This window comes from Papilio machaon, chromosome 1, assembly GCF_912999745.1.
Source record: "Papilio machaon chromosome 1, ilPapMach1.1, whole genome shotgun sequence".
Lineage (NCBI taxonomy): Eukaryota > Metazoa > Arthropoda > Insecta > Lepidoptera > Papilionidae > Papilio > Papilio machaon.
In genome coordinates, this window is record NC_059986.1 from 3,868,158 (window position 1) to 3,888,671 (window position 20,514).

Here is a 20,514-nt window from a genome sequence, read left to right on the forward strand (position 1 = left end):
AAGCTAGTCTATAATATTTTTTACATAATTGATATTGTATTCATTACGTTTTAACATAGAAGCATTATTCACGAAAGTAAAGTTGGCTTTCTTTTGTAATCAATCCATGGCGCAGTAAAGTAATGTTGGAATAACATACAAATATAGTATGTTTGTAAAACTGTATCAAAAACTGATTTTTTTTTCATTAAGGATCTTAATTTAACATTTCATTTGGAATTGGAGTGTGTAATTTAGATAATATTGTGAAACTTTGTTAATATGTGGAGACACATGAACAATGAAACCGTTTTATTCTTGCGATCCGTAAATTGAACAGCCCACAATAGACTAGAAAGTAGATCTATCTGATGTCATAAATAGCCTTTCAGATCTTATCGAATATAAGTTCATTATTAGTTGTATCGTGCTTTTAGCCTTTCAAATTTACTTTCATTTAAAACATATTTACGAATGAAAAATGGTTGCCTAATTTGTTTAATACAACATATGAAAATTATGAAGGAAATGTATGCAATGCAATCTGCTGAATCGAGAACTTAATAAGATTTCTAAAAGTATGCATAATCGTAAATTGGACCATTACATAGCAGTGAACTAATTTCCGATTTTATAAATTTTCCATTAGTTATAGTATAAACCTTTAATAAAGTCTTCGAAAAGGAAACCAATAAATTAACCTTTAACGTAAAAAATGAACATCTGGTGATATGAAAAAGCTTGAGACTTCAAAGTAAAAGGACAAAATTTACGGTCCGCGTCATCGTGGGTAGGCGGACCTCGCCCACCGCTCGCATGCAAATGACTCCATTGGACTGAAGCAGTGTGCTTGCGAGATATCAGCGAAGATATCACTCGAAGTACTTCGCAGTAATTATGACAGCTATTTAAATTTTGACATTTCATATCTATAAAACTGTTGATTTAAGGTTTACGTTTTTAACACGGTGCATAAATATTGCTTGCAAAATCTTATATAAGTTCTATACATACCATATATACATGTATGTACGTATGTATTTTGCTAATACCAGAGCAAAGCGAGCAAAACATTTCCTGATATGTTCATGATTGACACTCACTTACATGTTCTTTTTGATAGAAGGTGTTAATAGGAGTAGACCTTTGTTTAGTTTATTTTTCTAAAAATACTTGTTATTTAGAACATAGAAAACATCAAAGAGATTCGTAGTTTAATCAATAAATTGGCACTATATAGTTGATACTGATAGTGAGAGTACCACCCACAAAGCGTCCACACAATAGTGTTCAATTATTTTAGAGTACCTACGGCTCTGTATTTCTACCAATCAATCAATTTGTTACTAAAAGCTCAAAAATAGTTTGAAGTTAAAATTCTTTTAGGAACATGTATATGATTTTTTAACAAACCATTTAAATTAATACAGTAACCATTCAGATGTCATCGTGTGAGTCAGTAGACGAGTTATACCAGCCCCGATAAATCAGCGATATACATAGAACTAAGTTTATTTGATAGAGTTTCAACCTGAAGGCGTTAAGTCTTAGCGTTAAGACTCTGGTACTCTGTTAAGTCGGTCGATCGACGGGTAACCCATGTGTTAAAGAATTCGTTGGATACCTAATACTAATCAATCAAAAAACTTTTTAATAATAAATTATCAATGTATGTAAGAAGTACTCGTGGATTATTGTGCCAAGGGAATGACATTTGGTTTAATAAACAAAGGAATTGTATGGTAGCTATAAAACTTGTTGGTTTAGTTATTGTGACGCCTACGCGTCGGACTTCAGGAACACGATATGTTACACGGTGTTGACGTGATGTCATTAAGCAACACGCCCTTTTTAAACTATATATTTACCACCGGTGAAATAATTTGTTGTTTTTTTGCGTCGCAAGTCTTATATGTTGTAAAGACGTCAAAAGTATAACTAATAATATTAGAATTCAGTTATGAGACGGAGTCCTGATGAGAAAATTCGTCTCTTGTCATGTAAGCAGAGCAAATCCTTTAATAACATTTTATTATGACTGTAATTGTTACAAAATAACAAAACTTATTACAGTGTTTGTTAAAGTGGTTATTCATACAACCTAAACGTGAGCATCCAATACATTTAAAGCTACGCTCTAGAATTATCAGACGAGTGTAACGAATTTTTTGAAGCGTCGACTGTCACGTCAAATGGTTAGCCATTTTATCAAGTGGTAGGTAAAATGAGTCACTTTTTTATAATAACGAATAACATTTGCCTGTGGTGAAAAGTGGAACGTCTGGTGCACTTTCTCTTGTCAGACGTTCGGCTGAGCGCGAGATGCAAACTGTTAGTATATTTAGTATTATGTATAGTGATTATATTTCTTCATACATTTATTTTACTAGATGTCGCCCACAACTCCGTCCGTGCTGAATTAAAAAAAAAAAAAGTAGACTATCATCTACATCTGTGCCAAATTTCATGGAGATACGTTGAGCCTCTGGAAATACCTTCAAACAAATATCCTTCGTCGTTTTGGCGGCAAATAAATAGAACAATAGCTAATAAAAAAATTCGACTATTCCTGATTAAAAGTGGTAGATCGTGAATGACCGTCGAGAATGTTATCCTTTAAATAAATGTTTAACTAATACGTTGAAAACATTATCAATTTTCGTAACATTGTCAATCACATACGAGAATAACGTGTAAATTATTAAATACTAGCGACCCGCCCCGGCTTCGCACGGGTGCAATGCAAAATATACCTACTACAGAATAAATGCACAATTTATTTAAGGTACTTAAATGGATAAGGATTAATGCTGTATTGTTTAAAATCACTTCGTAAAAGAATAAAAATGGTTATGCTGGGTTATCCTTAAGAGATAGACATATACCATCGCGGACTTTTTTGTTGAACTTTTTAAGGTGAACAATACTGTAGTACATTATTTTGGTCTATCTCGTAGGGTTCAGCCAGCGTTTGCAATATAAGCGCAAAAAAACGTGCTTATTTACGACATCACATTAGAAAACTTTAAATTTATCAGTGTTTCTCTACTATATTATGCATTTATTATACATACAAACCTTCCTTAAGAATCACTCTATCTATTAAAAAAAACCGCGTCAAAATCCGTTGCGTAGTTTTAAAGATCTAAGCATACATACAGCGAAAGCGACTTTGTTTTATACTATGTATGTATTGATTCCAATGCACGTGTTAGGTCAGATTATACGAAACACACAGCCGCAGCGTCGCGTCGCTAAGGTGAATGCTGGATACCGGTTTGCAAAAGATCCCTGCATCAATAGGCACTCGCTAAGCCGCCGGCAACACCGAGGTTTGTCGGTTTTATTCGTTGCAAAAATATTTACAAAAACTTTATCACAAACATTTCAACACTTCAATGCAAATAAATTAAGTATATAAGTTTCTTCGTATGTTTAACTAACATAGGTTTTATGTAAGACATTTTCTACATCCATTGTAATGTGACGTAACCCTCCGTGACTACTGTTAACTGGTAAACGATTGCATGTTGTTGAACTGAAGATTGAGCAGCAGATTGCAAAAAGCATAGTCATACTAAATTGGCTTTAGTACCGTTATTTTAGACGGAAGAATAAGTTTTGGAACATGACTTTTCTAAGTGTACTTGTTCTATACAATAAGCGTTCCCAATACAATAGTTTCACAAACACCGAATCGGCCGGGCTCGGGCATTGTCTCGCAACAGAACCGGTTTCATGTGACGTGCTAAACAACCTCCTTATTGCTCTATTTGTTATTTTATTATGTAGTTGTCATGCACAAAATGAATCTAAGCTTCATTGTATTACGTGTGCATTTACATATTGTCAAGTTATGTTTTATAAAACGTAAGGAAACAAATATTTATGTCATGTAATATTATGTTTTGTTATAACAAATACTTAGATTTGGTAAATTTGAGAAACAACATATGAGCTGTTTAGTTCGTCTGATGCACAAATAGAGTTCGCTTTAGTTAGTTTGGCAATTTCAATTATTAATTACAGATAAGTCGTACACAGTAAGTATTATTATAGTGCGCTCTTGGGGGTTCCAACATAAACCTTAACTTGATGAAAATTAATGTATTTACCACGCAACAACCAATCTCAACCTATGACAATAATTTAGAAAGTTCGAATGCTTAAAGCACATTTGCAGTTAGCCTTAAATATAAAATTTTACATTGTAATATCGGTCGTGCTAATTTCAAAAAAATAAAACTAGGCTGTCAGTTATATTCAAACCGGATTCGCTCGAATAATGCCTAGGTACTTTCGAAGGCGTCATTGGTGGATAGAGCGTTTATAATATCACTGACTCGCCTTGCGTAGGCCAAGGCAGTTCGTAAAGTGAATGTACCTACTCAAATATCTGATTGTTATCAGTATTTGTCGAATGTGCTGGTGTAAGACGGTGACGAAGAGAGTATTTCAAAATTGCTTTTGAATTATGGCTAAGTAAATTTGAGTGAAATGTTCTTGACGCGAACTTTAAGTCCTTTGTCTTTGTCTCGTGGTTCAATGGAATGGCTCAGATACTTTTAAGAATTATCTTTAAACATCTGAGGTCTAAGCCTGTATTTAAAACATAGACTTTCTTTTCCATGTAGATAGAATGCTCAACTGAACCTATGATCTTAAATAAAAAAATCATTATTAAAGGTAAAAGGTTAAAGGTCTCTCATTCGAAAGAGATTACGTACTTCAAAGATGTCATAAACAATTTGGTATATAGCTTGTAACAATTTTTAGTTTATTCTCGTGCTCTACATACCAGAAACCAAATTATTATTATGTCGATTTACGTTAAATTTCTATGGACATTCACTAGTTACTTAAAATAAATAAATAAAATTTCATGGTCAAATTACTTAAGGAGTTAAAAATGTACATTTATCAAATAACAGACACGTTGCAGACTTAACTATGTAAATATTAATACAAAAACAATGTTATTATATCAGTGGCACACGTTGCAAAGATACGAAAATGACGATCTTGCGTTTCGATATCGTAAAAAAATGAACCCTTTGCGGATATGAGTCATTGGTCGACCACCAGGAAATGATATTAAATTTTCACGATGGCGTTTTACGTTACCCACGCTCGCCGCTGGTTTCGCTACTTCATACATATTTATCAAAATAACAGTGCCGATTGAAAGGCTGCATATAAACACGCACTGAATTGCAAAATGTTCAAAGGGACCGCGGATTTAAGAGTTTATGTTAAAGATTGGAGGGTGCAGTTTCGCGCGTGAGGTCGGTTGCATTTGGGCTGGCACGGCACGGGGCGACACGGCGCGTTCGTCGTCGGACGGTCATTAGCGAGCGCACCCCGCCAGCCACCGCGCCGCGCCGGAGGGTTGAGTTCCGCGAACCCAGCCAGGCCGTGACTCAGCCCTGCTGGCCAGGCTATGGTGCAGCGCTAGGGAACACCGATTGTCCACTCGATAACTATTTTTATATGGATAAGTTTGTATAGAGACAACGTAGAGGTTAATGTCGTCCTCTAATTCTAACAAAAAAAATCTTTGTCTCTGAGGTTACCGTTACATATTGTGTATATTGATTTTACTGATGATAAAAAAGCTTGTAAAAACGACTGACTAATTTAAATAACGTTGAACCGAATGTAATTGATAAACATAATTTGGTCAATAAATTTAGTTGCGTAGGTACATAATGCAACACTGGGTTAGTATATTTTTACGGTACAAATGTGGCTAAATCATTTTGTATTATGTTCTTCTCGCACATGTGAGTACTTTAAAAACCGTCACCATAGGCCACGAGCGGGCATGTCATTTGCCTTATTTGTCGGTTATCAGTGATGGCGCTGTTATGGATACGAATACGCAAGAAAAGTCGCGGATATGTTCACTTCGGTCGCTTCGTTTGTAGGTCGAATTACTTAGCCCGTAGTGATGGGACGCAAGTGTTGTGCAATCGTGTTGTTGAGTGTTGAGGAACACCAGTACACCTTTGTCTACTAAGACAGCTAAAGAGACATCGATGGAGGGAACCTGATCCTGCAAGCAGTCGAACATCAAAGTCAAATGGATGTTGGATGGATAGTTTACCTCCAAGTGCATACTGTGTCCTCTCTCTCATTAATCGTATAGCATAAAAATTATTTACTACACATACACGTGCAGGAATACCAATGTACCAGAGTGGCATGCGGCTTAAACCAACACTAAAATCAATTGCAATTGCAAAAGTAGTGGCTTTTAATTGCCTCCATTTTACGCGCCATGTTTTTTTCCGAATCGTATTTTTTGCGGTGCGGTTTGTTTTTGTTTGACTATTTGAACGAGATTTGAATTTATTATCCCAATAAACTAAAACATTTTATATGTGGTTTCAATTCAATCTTTTCCTCTTGACTTTAATTACGTTGCTTGTTTCAATAAAAGCAATAGAATCGTATAGAGTTAATAGACTAAATGAAATTGTCCGTAAGATTTGTTAATCCTTTAATCTTACACTGTAATAAACTTGGAAGACATCATCTTAGATATCTCGTCTGAACGACGATATGTTTTGATGATAATTTATGGAATATGTTAAACATACCTTCAATTAAATATATTTTCAGTTAAATATATATTAACATATATTAATTAAAAATCATTTGATAGAGAGAAAAGAAACCTGATATAGTTGACTGTTGTTTCAAGCCAAAATCACATTTACATTATGACATACATATCTAAGATATGAACGTGTGCCAATTTAGTGCGCCGCCCAACACCAACGTGTATTGATTAGATTGGTAACACACTAAAAAGGGCGGTTTTAAACTACTCAAGACTAAAAAGCGTGTGGGTGGTGGGTTGGTGCTATGTAGGGTGGAAGAAAGATGTGCCAAGATTATGTTTGTATATAGATTTAGCTGTAGTATATATCCAGTAATGTCATACTCGTGTATGGGATTGCAATTTGTCTTATATGCAGTTTTATATCATTATTCAGATAGAAACTATAATTTATTTATTTAACCAAATTATTTTGGCTAATAGACTGACTAAATTTATGTTACATAACGTAATTTGTTGAGAATTTGATGTGACATTTTAATTTACAGTTGTCACGAGTAGCCTTGTAGTCTTATTTTTATACTATATAAAAACTACAATTATTTAAGTTACAAGTTAAAATTATTATTAACTTCGCACAAACACTGTTTAAAATTTCAAAAATTGTACTATAATTCTCTTTTTTTTTTTTTGTTATTTAGTTTAGTTACCCTACCACCTAAGTGCATATGTTGTGAGAGCAAAGGGGCCTGCTGAAAACCAGCTCAGGGAGGGCCGATGTCGTCCCTGTATCAGCTGAGCTGGCTACCTTTTGCCACGTTTTAATCTTTTTGTTTTAATATTAGTTCATAAGTTTCTTTTGTGTGGCAATAAACGCTTATTCTATTCTATTCTATTTTGTTAAGAACGGGCGATTGGTCACTCGTCCGTTCGCCACTTGCTCTATCCGCGTCCCTTGCGGATTATGTGACGTTTTTTAATTTATATGTTTATAGTGATAATTTATACTGGATATTCAATATGTACCTACATTTATTCTCGGAATAACATTCAATTTTATATAGTTATAACAAAAAACAAAATTGCTCACATGGAAGTCTCATCCAATTTGTCGCACCTCATCTTTTTATTCGTCGCAGTACATCTCGTATTCTTATTACTCTGCAATATAGACCGAAAAGTAAGAAAATTGGTTGGTCCATAGCATTGTAAAAGTCTCCCGTTCTCATAAAACTCCCACATATTTCACGACAAATAAACTTCTCATCCTATGAAATTTTCTTCCCGGGTAGCAGTTCACTGCAGGTAATATTTCAAAACATGTGTCATTCATAACTTTCGCCTTCGCAATGTCTGTCGATGGAGCCGGGCAGAAAAGGTCTCAATAATAAATTTTTCGTGAGCCCGCTCCGTTATCCCCGCGAGCGGTCCCAGGTACGTTTTACGGCCGCGCAAGGGAAAATAAACGAAAAATAAAATAAAAGTCAAAATGGCACACATAAAACTATTTGTCGGAATATACCGCGCGCGAAAAACAACTTTGTAATGTCTGAAAAAGAGTCAAATATTTGCTACTGTTGGCGAAAAATAGTACAATGTGAAACAAAGAAGTGTTTGTAATTCCATTACGAGTAGTTTCTTTTTATTATTGTGTTTTGTTTATGTTTTAGGTTAATTAAACTAGCGGTGAAAAATTGCAGTAGGATGTATTGAGGATATTACAGTGTCGTATAGAGTCGTTTATGATTTTCACAAACGCGGTAAGCTGGCAACAATGATCACAAATCATAAAACAATATCATTAATATCTATACTCTAAATACAAGAACGTACAAACTTTAAACATGTAAACCACTTGACTCTCACAAAAACTTATGCAACCAATCGGTTACGAGCTTAAGAATAAATACTGCCTTGTCTTCTTTATTAAGATAGTTAGGATATCTTATACATAGTTATAGTTTATAGAAATTTTTCTTGGATTTAATGTCAAATGTCGTGTCAGAGTTGCGTGACGTGGCACATTAAGGCGCGGCGCAAGTCACCGCGCGCTCCGGCGGCCGACCTGCTTCCTAAGTGATAAACTACCCTACAACTAGCCAGTTTTCCACTCATATAACCTTCGTCTAACGCGTAGTTAGAAAAAAAAATTAAGTTGGAAAAAGGCTTTGAATTGAAAACGTTGTCTGTGCGGAATATACAACATTTTCACAGACTATTCTTTAACTTATTGATAATTTCATACACAAAACAATTTTGATGTCTAAAACCACACTAAATTCACACAAGACCAGCCACTGTTTTAATTTAAGGCCGATGAACCAATTTTAAGGCCGATGAATTTTAATTTAAGGCTTGTGGACATTTTAAGGCCGGCCACGCATCTGCTATTCCTCTGAGGTTGCGGAAGTCCATCGGTGTTGGATCAATTAACATTAGGTAGGTGATCCGCTGCTCGTTCGATAAAACGATAACAAATATTTTCCTTATAAAAAATATGTATCACAAGTTTACACAAAAACAATGCTCTCACATGGAAATTATAGATATAATACTTTACTGTTTAGCCTAAAATCCGTAAAAGCTCCCGACTAAGTGGATTAATTTTGACTTTTTCTCTCGTTCGAAACCACGAGCGACTCCTATGTAATCTAACAGCACGTTATAAATATCAGTCACGTTCATACGATTATGGACTTACGGTGGTAACCGCATTGTTAAAGGGAATAATAAAATACGATACTTATAATCTAAGCTTTGGAAACATTCAGTTCACCTGAAACAACTTTCTGAATTTAAATTCGATTGTAAATATAACAAAAGTTTAATAGTACTGCAACAAGGCATTGCAATGGTAAACAACATTTATGATGTGAAATACGAGCAATGCCGGTGTCGGTGTCGGGGGGCAGGTCGGAAGCTCTCGGCGTTTTGCTGAAGGCAGGCACCCGTCAGCGGGCCGTGAGTGACACGTCCTTCCGCCGCTGCACTGTAATATGCTGTGCATCGACGACTGCCCGCTCAGTGTCAATTGTAAAACCTTCGATACTGTGTGGAATATCAAAAACAAGAATTCAACTAGAACAATGAAACTAAAATAAATGCAGCTATGCGGTGATGCATGCATAGCCGCATTTATTTTATGCATGTAAAATGAAAGTCATGTCACGAGTCCTACGATATAATAAATGTTGAGCCCGAATGCGACCCTAATCAGAAGGAAGAACGCAAACAGACGTGGTATCAACTTGTAAGACATGTAAACATATTAAGGGAGTCGTGTGAACGATGCCAAATCATGATCTATGTATTGGCAAAATTAAAAAGTCGCTGCCGGCGTAAATGAATGAGGTAATTTTCATTGCTCTTTGTTTCGAGAGCACCGGATGACTGGACAGCGAGGGACGCGCAGCTTATCCGACGCCGCACCTTTTGTCGTAATTGTAAACGAGCGTTGACCCAGTTTAGATACTGTCGACGGCGATCACGACGTCATCTTTCTTTAAATATTTCGAAAAGCTTCAGTTCTAATTCATCCCGTAACAACATAAACGTTTTGAATGAACAAATAACTGTGCTATTAAATTTTTAATAAGTGAGCAATTTAAGGTAAAACCAAATAATGAAACACTATGCAATATTAAGAAATAGAAGTTAGTATATTAGTTTAAAAATCATGTTAATTAATTAATTAAAACATAGCAATTAGCATTCAAAAGTAGAGCAGGGAGAATAGTAAAAAAAATATGAGGAATTTGCGCCAGCACACAATAGAAGAGCTTGGTTATGCGCTCATTTACAAGCAGCGCGATTAAAACGGCAAGTCGGTGCAAGGCCGATCGCCAGCGCGATAGGTCGCGGGGTCAAAAATAGCGGGGCGAGTTCCGTGCCTGGCGCCACCCCGCGCCGTGCTGGCGGCTTCCACCACGAGGGGCGGCCGACCTAGCGTCGACACACCGCCGCCACCGCCGCGCCATCGGACCATCACCATTTATTCTTCGTTAACCATTATTATAAGAGTTTAATTTCACATAAGTTTCTCAAATCACAAAATTCAGAATAGGGTAGCTAATTATTCTACCTACCATATACTTATATTTGTTAAAAAAAAGTTTCAATATATAAATGTTTTGATGTGACATAATTATACTAAAGCAAGAGATAAACAAAGTTCAAATATAAAAATAAACCAAATTAATATTACTTTATCAAACATTTCTAGATCGTTTACATTTTTGCGGGCATAGCATCTTCGTGCTAGCATCTCGTTGCTTTGTCAAGCGTCGAGTGACATTAGCTCTACCCACTGCCAGATAATTTTGAATTAAAATATGTAGGTTATGTACCTATTCGTACAATAATTCACTACTCAATGTATTGTTAAATTAAGCATTGAATAGACGATGTTTAAGTATGGGTGGATACTAGTGAAAGTTTCGTTCTCGAACGTCCTCATCAATATGTCAATTAGGGTTCACAATTATCGAAGCAGCACAGGTGTCCAGGCCGAGCCGTTTGCTAGCCCATTAAGCAAATAACGAGTCCGCAAGATAAACTTGGAGGCAGTAAAGTTTATTAATGGCTCGATTACAAGCTCGACCCAACGTGCAAAGAAGTGCTATCAATCAGTCAGGTGCGCGACGGAAACGGTACCCACTCCCTCTGTAACGCTAATAACAAAATTCCGACGCCCCTGTTTGTTTCTCCAGAAAGGGGTGAAGATGAATATCCTAAAGCATTGCCATCGGTTACTCGATTTCGTTCCAAAAATAATTAAATCCTTTCTATAAGAAAATCTGGACACAGAGCTAACGTTTTGATTCTTGATTTAAATGAAGTTTGCCAAGTAATCCTATAGTTGAACGCACTGATCTTAAAAGAAGTTATTCAAATGATTGGAATCGTAAATCTGACGCGAAGTCATAAAGAAATCTCGTTTTGATTAAAAATCCATTATCTGATCGAAACTCTCAGAAGTCGTGACTTTAGTGAGTTGAAGAAAGCGAGTAAACGTAGAGAGGCGATCGGATATCATTATAACAGATTAGCGAACAAAGAGTAGAGGTAGAGTGGAGAGAGAGTAGGCAAGTGCGGAGGCAGCGAAGCGCAGCTCGCCGTTGTCCGAATGGCTCAATTACAGTTAATTCGCAGCGCACACACATTGAAAGCGAGGTGCATGCATGTGCGCCGTACACATTAATGTATGTAAATGCATGCGACCGGCCGCGGCCTCCCGTCGACATTCACAATATTGCGACAACAAACGGAATATGGCTGACGAGACAGACATTTTCGACAAAAGTCGCCATTTGCAAACGTTCAGCCGCCTTTGGTTATACTTTACTTGTTTTCTGGTATCCAGTAGACGGGACTATATGGAGCTTATCTGTGATAGGTAGCAACAGAAACGACGCGAAGACTTAATTGACACTTAAACTCTGAATAGGATATGAGTATGATAGAATAGGATTAAACAACAAGTTTCCCTTAACTGAAAATGTTAACGTCCGCATCAACTTAAACCATAAGGCTAAACTATTTCCTATTAGAAATAGTGGGTACTTTTTCATCAATAAATTCAAATACTGTATGCGATATCGCGAAACGAATCATCGTTATGATTTATAAATGCAGCAGTTTTTGTCAATTTTGCTAGACCAAAACATAGTATTTCACATTTGTCGCCGAGAAGTCAATGAACATTTTTGGATAAAATAATTAGGTCCACTAGACCTTAAATTAAAATGACCACACTGTTAAATAACCGTTTGATAACTCAATCAGAAAGATCTGGCGTGACTCAAATTAGCAAACTGTAGATACATAGATACCATAACTTTGTTTATATTCAGAAGCGTTTTTTAGATTTTAGGAATGCGATAAATTTCTCTTTTATCTACAAAAAAAAAAAAAAAATCTAGAGTCGCCATCGCATCGCAATACTTTTTATATATATTTGTTCGAACTATGGGGGTATTGGGGATATCCAAGAAGGATTCGTTGCACTCCAAAAAAAATTCTAACCTGAATCAAGCACCGAAAATCTTCTACAAAAACATAGTTTCATCCTTATCATTATCTTTAGAGAATAGAGATAGCAGTATGTTTTGTACATGTATTATAGCCGTGGAAACTCACTGAGATTTGTCATAATCCTTGACTTAGAAATTCCTCAGAAAACATGTTCAAAAAAATTTTTGTTATTATAAACAATGGGAACAAGAATTAATATTAAGGTACAATTGTCGACATCGGTTTCTTTAAACATTTACGATATTAAGTTATATCACACGAACATTGACGAAATATTTCAACTAAAAAATATTAAATGTTTACTTTACCATGGAAAAATTTACGGAGAAAATAAACAAGCTTTTTGTCTCTTTGAACAAAATTGTCTAAGACGACAATCTCTGGCTAATCGTGTGTTTCCGAGACCAAAGTCCCAAACAATTTGTTACTTCGGATTTTTTAAAGATATTGATAGAGATGGCGATATGCTTTATACAGAGATTTTGATCTCCGAAATATTAAAAAATATAAATAAACATATTCACTCAAAAAGAAATAAAAAAAGTGCACTTATAATTAAACAGAAAAATCGTTTTTATTCATTCCATTTCGCGACTACTAACGCCCCCTATGGGAATTCTGGGCAGTTCCATTGTTTTATCAACCGAGCATTGTCATGGTGATTCATTTAATGTCAACATTTACTTAATTATTGTAAGCACATGAAATTGCATGAAATATTTCGACCCACCATTTATTTATAAATTCGAAAAACACACCGATATTATGGAGGTATAAGTTTAAGTGACGCAAATCTGTCACGATTAATATTACAATCATTTACGTTTGGGAAAGTGTTTTTGACAACAATTACATGTAAACAGTTGACAGCCTGTTTAATAGTTTGTTTTTGTTAATACTTCCACCCTATCTTCCTTATTTAAATCGAAAATATCATAAATGCTAAAACAAAGCACAGCTCTGTGACATCAAAGAGGTTATGTTCACGACAAACAAAAATACTAAGGCGTTTACCTTGTTTCATCTGAACTTTTGCTGGCGGGATCACTTTTATATTGCACTATTACATTCACAAATATATAAAACAGTTGTTTTTGTTAAAAATCTAGTTTGCATCACGGAAATAACAAAATAAAACGGAAAACATTGAAAGCGGGCAAGAAGCGCGACACGAAACAGCAAGCAAGCAGCTGACCATAGCGCACGCTTGATGTAACTTTGTGCAAGCGTCCCTTATATCCGATATTCCGGTGAATAAATTCTTTTTAAATGAATTTTAAAATTTAAAAGTATTTAAAATGTCTTATTTTTTCACGTATAAATAAATTGTATTAATTTAAAATCTTTTAAACAACTCAGATGTTAGAATTAAAACAAACAAAACAAATATTAAATTGAAAAATAAAATGTTAAATTAAAGCATTGATTTTACTATAATTATTTTTAAATTATGTGATCATGTTATTGTAAGTTTACAAACAAAAATATTTACATTAAATGTAATCGTCGGTAGGACGCTCCTACAAGGTTTGACATTTAGATGCGCAACGTGGAGGAGTAGCGTGGGTGCGCAACGGCTTCGCTGGCGTTGCCCTCTAGCGGACATATTGTGAATTATCGATTCTCCGCGTGCCGCCGCCCGCCATTGGCCCGGCTCAGTAATTGGTTTATGTTGCTCGTTCGTAACATGAATTCAAATTTAGCGCGCGCTGGGGCTCTCGAATGAACAGAGCCGAGTGTTTGTACAGAGGAAATTACCCGTTTCAGATAATAAAATCTAGTAAAATACTATTCAAACTTTGTTTTACTTCGAGTCCAATGTTCCATACGAATAAATTTACTTTGCGATTCGATGAATTCATGTTACTTCGGAATAAATTCTTCACCATAATACATATCTAAGAACAAAATAAGTTAAATAGTTATTGTAAACCTAATGACACACTAACAAAAGCGGCCTTTGAAAGGTCTTGCGAAGATTACATCATCAAAATTTTTGACTAGGTAGAACGTTATTTAAAAAAAATGTTATGTATATTTTAATATTATATATAGGTTATAATATGTTAACTATATCGGTTTTGTTATTTTATAATTTAACAAATAGCGTTAGACGATATTATTAAAATGAAATAAAACCTCCTATTTTATAGTATAAAATCGGATTTTTACGATAAATCGCACATTTATAAATAAATTTAATTTTAATTATGCCTAAGCTTAAATCAGAAAGTTGTCAAATAGTTTCTTAGTCAAGTGTTCCACAAAACTGTAAACATTGTGGGATAGTATTGGGCTCTCTTAACTCGCCCTGATAAACAATTATCTTGCTCCGCTCCACATATCACTGCTAAATCTTGATTCAAAGTTAGAAATAATTAAATTCAGTACGTAACATTTCAAATCATTATTAATACACATTGAATAGAAGTTGTTATCTATTATATTACAAAGTAGATAATATGATTTATTTTGTAGAGTTAAGCTACACTCCGACGGCAGCTAAATTTGGCGGGTGGTAGCGGGCACTGATATTTATGCACGTTAATAAGGAGTCGCTGTGCATATATCTATCTCAGTTTTTACGTTTATGTGTTTATATAAAATTTGCACACTTAAATACATGTCTAAATAATTTTAATAGACTAAAATTTTTTAAATCAAAGAAAAAATACTTAGATTTGATAATTGGAATAGGTTTTCATTCAACACAATTGCATTTAACTGTTAGCTTTATTCTTAACCTTTTAAATGAAATATTAAGATTAAATTAAAAAATATTACGCTTTACATATTGTGGTGCGAGGATTCAACTCTTTGTAAATAATCAAGCTAAAAATTATTCAGAAAGTTGTCGCAATGAGCTAAAGATGAATTGAGCACGGTCACCTGGTCCGGTATTCTCTTTTTAATTTATTTTCGCAGTGGAATTGCGAAACAAAACACCGCCCGAAAGAAAATCAGCGACCCGCGACTTTTGATTCTAAAACATTAGCAGACCTCAGAGCACAAAACATTTTGTCGTAATTCTTTTAAAATTCTAATTCCGATTTGTTCAAACTTTGGATTTTTTTTTATTCGTAAAAAAAAATTGTAAAAACAAATTAATTGTTTGTTAATTTGAATAATTAAAAGCATTATTATTTTAACTAGAATTATGAAATCATTTTGGGATATCAACTTTACGAGAATATGTACCTCGTGGGTTCGATTACATTTTCAGTTATTTCAAATAACTATATTTTAACTGTTTGCGTGATAACCACTGTGTTTTACGCTTTCAATTTTAAAAAATATAACTGTTTCATCTGTTGGTTCTTTTTGGTACAAGATGTGAAGTAACAAAAAATACCGAAAGGGGGCGCTCTTCTTCTACAAGCGTTGTAGGTACATATATAATATGTCACCACATATTTGCTTCATACAAACTTCCATTCGCTTACCTAACACAATGTGATTGTGAGTATTAATATACATAGCTATACGTAGTAATGGAGTAATACATTAAAAGTCTCTTTTATTTACAGCTTTAAATACAGCAAATAGTTGAATGTAATTTATCAGCATTTCAGTTTCACAAGTATCATTAGTCCAGCAATTCAAAATGTGAACTCTAACAATATAGAATACGAAAACTCGCGACTAACTAGTAGTTTTGAAAACGGGAACGCAAACAGGAGCAAATGAGATGTAGGTAGCAAATTCAGCCGGCGGGTAGTTGTGAATTTTGCACGGGGCCTGCATTATGCGGCGCACGTAGCGCGCTGTCTGCACGCGGCGCAGGGTTGGCGGGCGGCGCGGGCGCGGGGCGGCGCGCTGGCTGCGGCGGACGCTTGCGTGCTCCTCTATCACTGAACCTCATTTATTATTTAAGACTCGCTGTACCGGATCGTACATACAGCCACATGTGAACCTGACTTCTCTAAGTGTTTCCCTTCATGACAAATCGATGTTGCCGAGACACTGACTTTACGATTCATAATTCACTATAGGGATGTTTGAAACGTTGGCGCTCCAGCTAGAAAAATATTTAATTCGGGAAGCAATCTCCAAAGAGGCAATGGGAAAAGGATTCCGAGCATATTTATCGTTGGTGTCTAAACAGTTTCTCGGGTAATTCGGTACAAGCAGAGCGACATTATTTTTGTAGTAATTTCACCGAATGTCCTTTAAAATATTCAGAGCGCCATAGCGGAGCACATTAACGTGCTCGGGCGCAATTGGGAGCGGGGACTCGTCCGCAAATGGCGGCGATATCATTAACGTGACCCCTGCAACTATCCGTCTACCCGCAACTTTTTACCAATATTACACCGGGGAGGTGCTCGCTATAAAATGTCCGGTCTGTTGTTCCTTTACACTACTCTTGAAATATTTTCACACATCATAAATAACATAAATCTCAAAATAATTCTGACGAATGTAACATTTTTCGAAATGCTTGTACAAAAAAAAAGAAACTAAGTAGTGAATAATTTACTGCGAAAATTTAGAATTTGAATTAGTACTGAAAACAAGAAGTAAAATATAATTAATATTAAATATTTTGTTTTATGTGAGTTAAACTGCACTCATTTTATACAAACAATGTGAAAATAATCATAAAACTGAAGAATAAGACACTTCGAAAACAATATAAAAATTTAACAAGAACAGAAAACTCCTATTCCGAGTACACGAAATATGTGATGCGATTTTAAGATAGGTGTACGGAATTCCTAACTAAAGTGTGCGGTCGGATTTCTCAGCTAAAGAAATAGCGGCGAAAACTCACTAGGTCTGAACAGACGCATACCGGAGTGGCGCGGTTCTTTCAGATATGCAGAGCAAATTATAAGGCGCTTCACGAGCCACTGCGCAAATTTAAATTTATGAACTTTTACACGAAAACGCGTTTACATTCTTTCCACTATTAGGGTGTGATACTACTGTGATGTGAAGTTGTGATTGTCGCTTTATTACAATTTAAAGAGTGGCCTGGAAAAGTTAGTGTTGAAAAAGATAAAGGTCTTGAAATTGCTTAAAATTGTTCATACTTTCATGACCATGACAATGGTAATTCGTAAATAAAGTGCACACTTAAATATTACCTCATTCTTAAATGTCCTTCAGCTTTGAGAATTCTTTTTTTGTAATAATTTTAATATCGTAAATATTTGTTTTAACACTAATTGCTATTGCGACCTTTCATGCTCACATAGTGGGTTAAAAATGCAGCCCTCGACCCCCCACAGTTCACCCCTCGCCACCTTCCTAAGAAATTGTATTCGCCGGCGAGGGCCCGTACTCTTAATTTGAAAATATTGCTTACTATAGAAACAGTCGGCTTAAGTTACATCGGTGAGTTAGGTACGTAACTGAGACCTAGATGCTTTTTTCTTTAATGAAATTTTTATTCTTGGTTTGTCTTTTTAATTAAAATGTTTTAATTTTTTCAGGATTTCCTTTAAGAATTTTTTTTTTTCAGGAAGAGTATTTACAAAATATTACGGATTATCTCACGTGTGTTGTTGTTCTAGGTACCGCCTAGTTATAGACATGTCGAGGGTCCTTCAGGGTGACCGGTGCCCGGCTAGACGCGACCGTGAATATAGCCCATTAATCCACTCACTCTAAAGGCAAACCAGCGATGAATCTATAACTAGTCGGTACCTAGACTGAAATATACATACAGTGAGTCAAGCCGTGATCTTTAATTAGTGAACTATAATGTCTCACGAATGTTTTAATAAGTAATACATACTTAATTTATATAAATACGGACCCGGAATGTAGATGTGTTTGAGGCACACGTCTTAAGTTACACGGATAGCAATCGACGGGGCGGACTATAAACTTCTACTCTAGTGTCAAGCGCGTTATATATTAGTCTCAGTAATTTAAAGTTACTTGCGGCCTCGCAAATAAGCGAGGGTTTTCGGACCGCAACCGGGCCCACCCATGCCAAATTACAGAGTGTCAGCTCGGCTCAAGTAACCTGTTGCCTTTACATTTACTCTCTACATTTTCCCAACATACTTTGAAAATTATTGTTCACTTTCTATATTGGTAAATTAAGGCTTAGCTTCTAACCCTAGTGAAACACCACAATGTCATCTAAGTAAATAAATGAGTACCATAGAATAAAACAAAAATAGTTATTTGGCAGATAGTTTTACCATGGGCAACACACATAGCTTATCTTTTTTAAAACATATCTAGAACATGCAAATGCCACGAAGCCGTTGATGTATAGATATAATTTGGGATAGAGCAGTCTACATTCTGAGCTCGTTTTCCAGTGACGATGTAACACTGTTGCCTTGCCGTTTCACATTGAAATTTCTTTCTTTCCGAACACATATCTCGACTTCGACCGAGAATCTACTTTGCATTTCTCATCCTAATGGCCATCGAGAGAAAATTGGAAAAGAAGTTTCCTTGCTCGCATTTCTATTTTCTGAACTAGTGCTGAGTGATCATTGAAGTAAATTGTCTATAAAGGTGTTTTATCTTTGTCATCCAGCATCCTTAACGTTAGTAATTTGTTAGTTATGAATTAATTATTCTGACTTAATTTTAGTTCTAGTAGCGTCGTTCAACTTGCAATAGAGTTCTCAATTACTGACGCAATTTATTTAAATCCATGTAACAAAAGAGACAACCTTTAAAATGTCAGTGGTAAAAAATATATATATAAAAAAAAGAAGGAAAAGTGAAGTAGAGTTGATACTGGTTATTTTCCTTTTTGTATAATCTATAAGTAAACATTAAATTGAACATTATGGCATTCCCAGGTGAAATACAGAATGGCTACGTTATCCTGGAGCGCTGAAGGGGTGAGTAAAGGGAGTACACAATGTGAGGCAGACGCCCTTATTGGGGGTCGAGCTCACGGATGATGCCTATGGTGCCGATGACCTCTATCGATTTGTCCATTTCTATGAACTGACTTAATTGCAAATTGCTTTTAATAAACACAATATCCATTTATTATGATTACTAAGTGTCGGACTGTCGAATCGAATATAGTAAAATTATTGTTCATTTTCATAGAAAAGTGTATTTTTAACAAAATAACGTTTTGTAAACTTAAAAACGAGTAATAATAAAGCAATGTATGTAGATTTGGGACTAAATACTATTTTACAATTGATATGGCACTCGTTTATGAATTTGCGATCTAACACTGCATGTGTTAATATAATATAAATCACTTCGTATTATTTAAATTAAATTTCTGACAAAAGAATTAGACAATTTACTTTATTGTTACGCAACCTTCGCGGCTAAATTCTGTAGCACACCGAAGCATAACACAGTTTATGTTAAACGATTCTAAATTCCGAATCGTTCAAGAGACAGGTTCGCTACGCAAAACCGATCCAACCAGATTCAAATTCTGCAATTTGTGTTTTTTCGCATTCGTGTCTCTTTGTGCTGGAGATGTCACACTTTCCTTAAGTTTCGGTTCGCTTTCGCGACTGTGCTTCGACTGTGTTTCGTTAGAGTAACGTTTGCCGGTGAGCTCACGGCGAAGGTTTCCAAGTCCCTCCTTAATTTACAACAGAGCTAACCGCGCAGCCCGCACTTTATATTCATTATCTGGATACTGCCCCGCTGCTAGAGATTTAATGCGTTACGGAATGTCTGCCCTCATTTAACATCGCTTAAATATTTATTCAATAAATGAAACGGTGCCCTCTAGTGCGTCAGATGATGGAAATATCGGAGTACCTCTATTTTTAATTTGATAAACGGTTACGAGAACAATTTCATTACATTTTAACTCAATTTCATTAAGTCTCCTGATAGATTTAATTTTGTTAAAATGTATAAGTTATGAAAATTATTCTCAACCGTATTTAAAGGAGACCTTGGCTACATACATTTGCATTCTTGGTAAAAATCTTATTATAGTAAGTCTGTTATGGCAACGCAATTTCTTTTCCGTCTTA

General features: G+C 35.3%; 1 protein-coding gene across 1 annotated transcript in view; it reads right to left on the reverse strand.

The window, feature by feature from the left end:
- Window positions 1–13,765, reverse strand: part of LOC106714412 (protein muscleblind) — a 111,963-nt gene extending 98,198 nt beyond the window's left edge. The window contains exon 1 of the mRNA XM_045686431.1: window positions 13,592–13,765. The gene's annotated coding sequence lies outside the window, so the exon portion shown is untranslated. The remainder of the gene's footprint in view (window positions 1–13,591) is intronic.
- Between the last annotated feature and the right edge of the window lie 6,749 nt (window positions 13,766–20,514).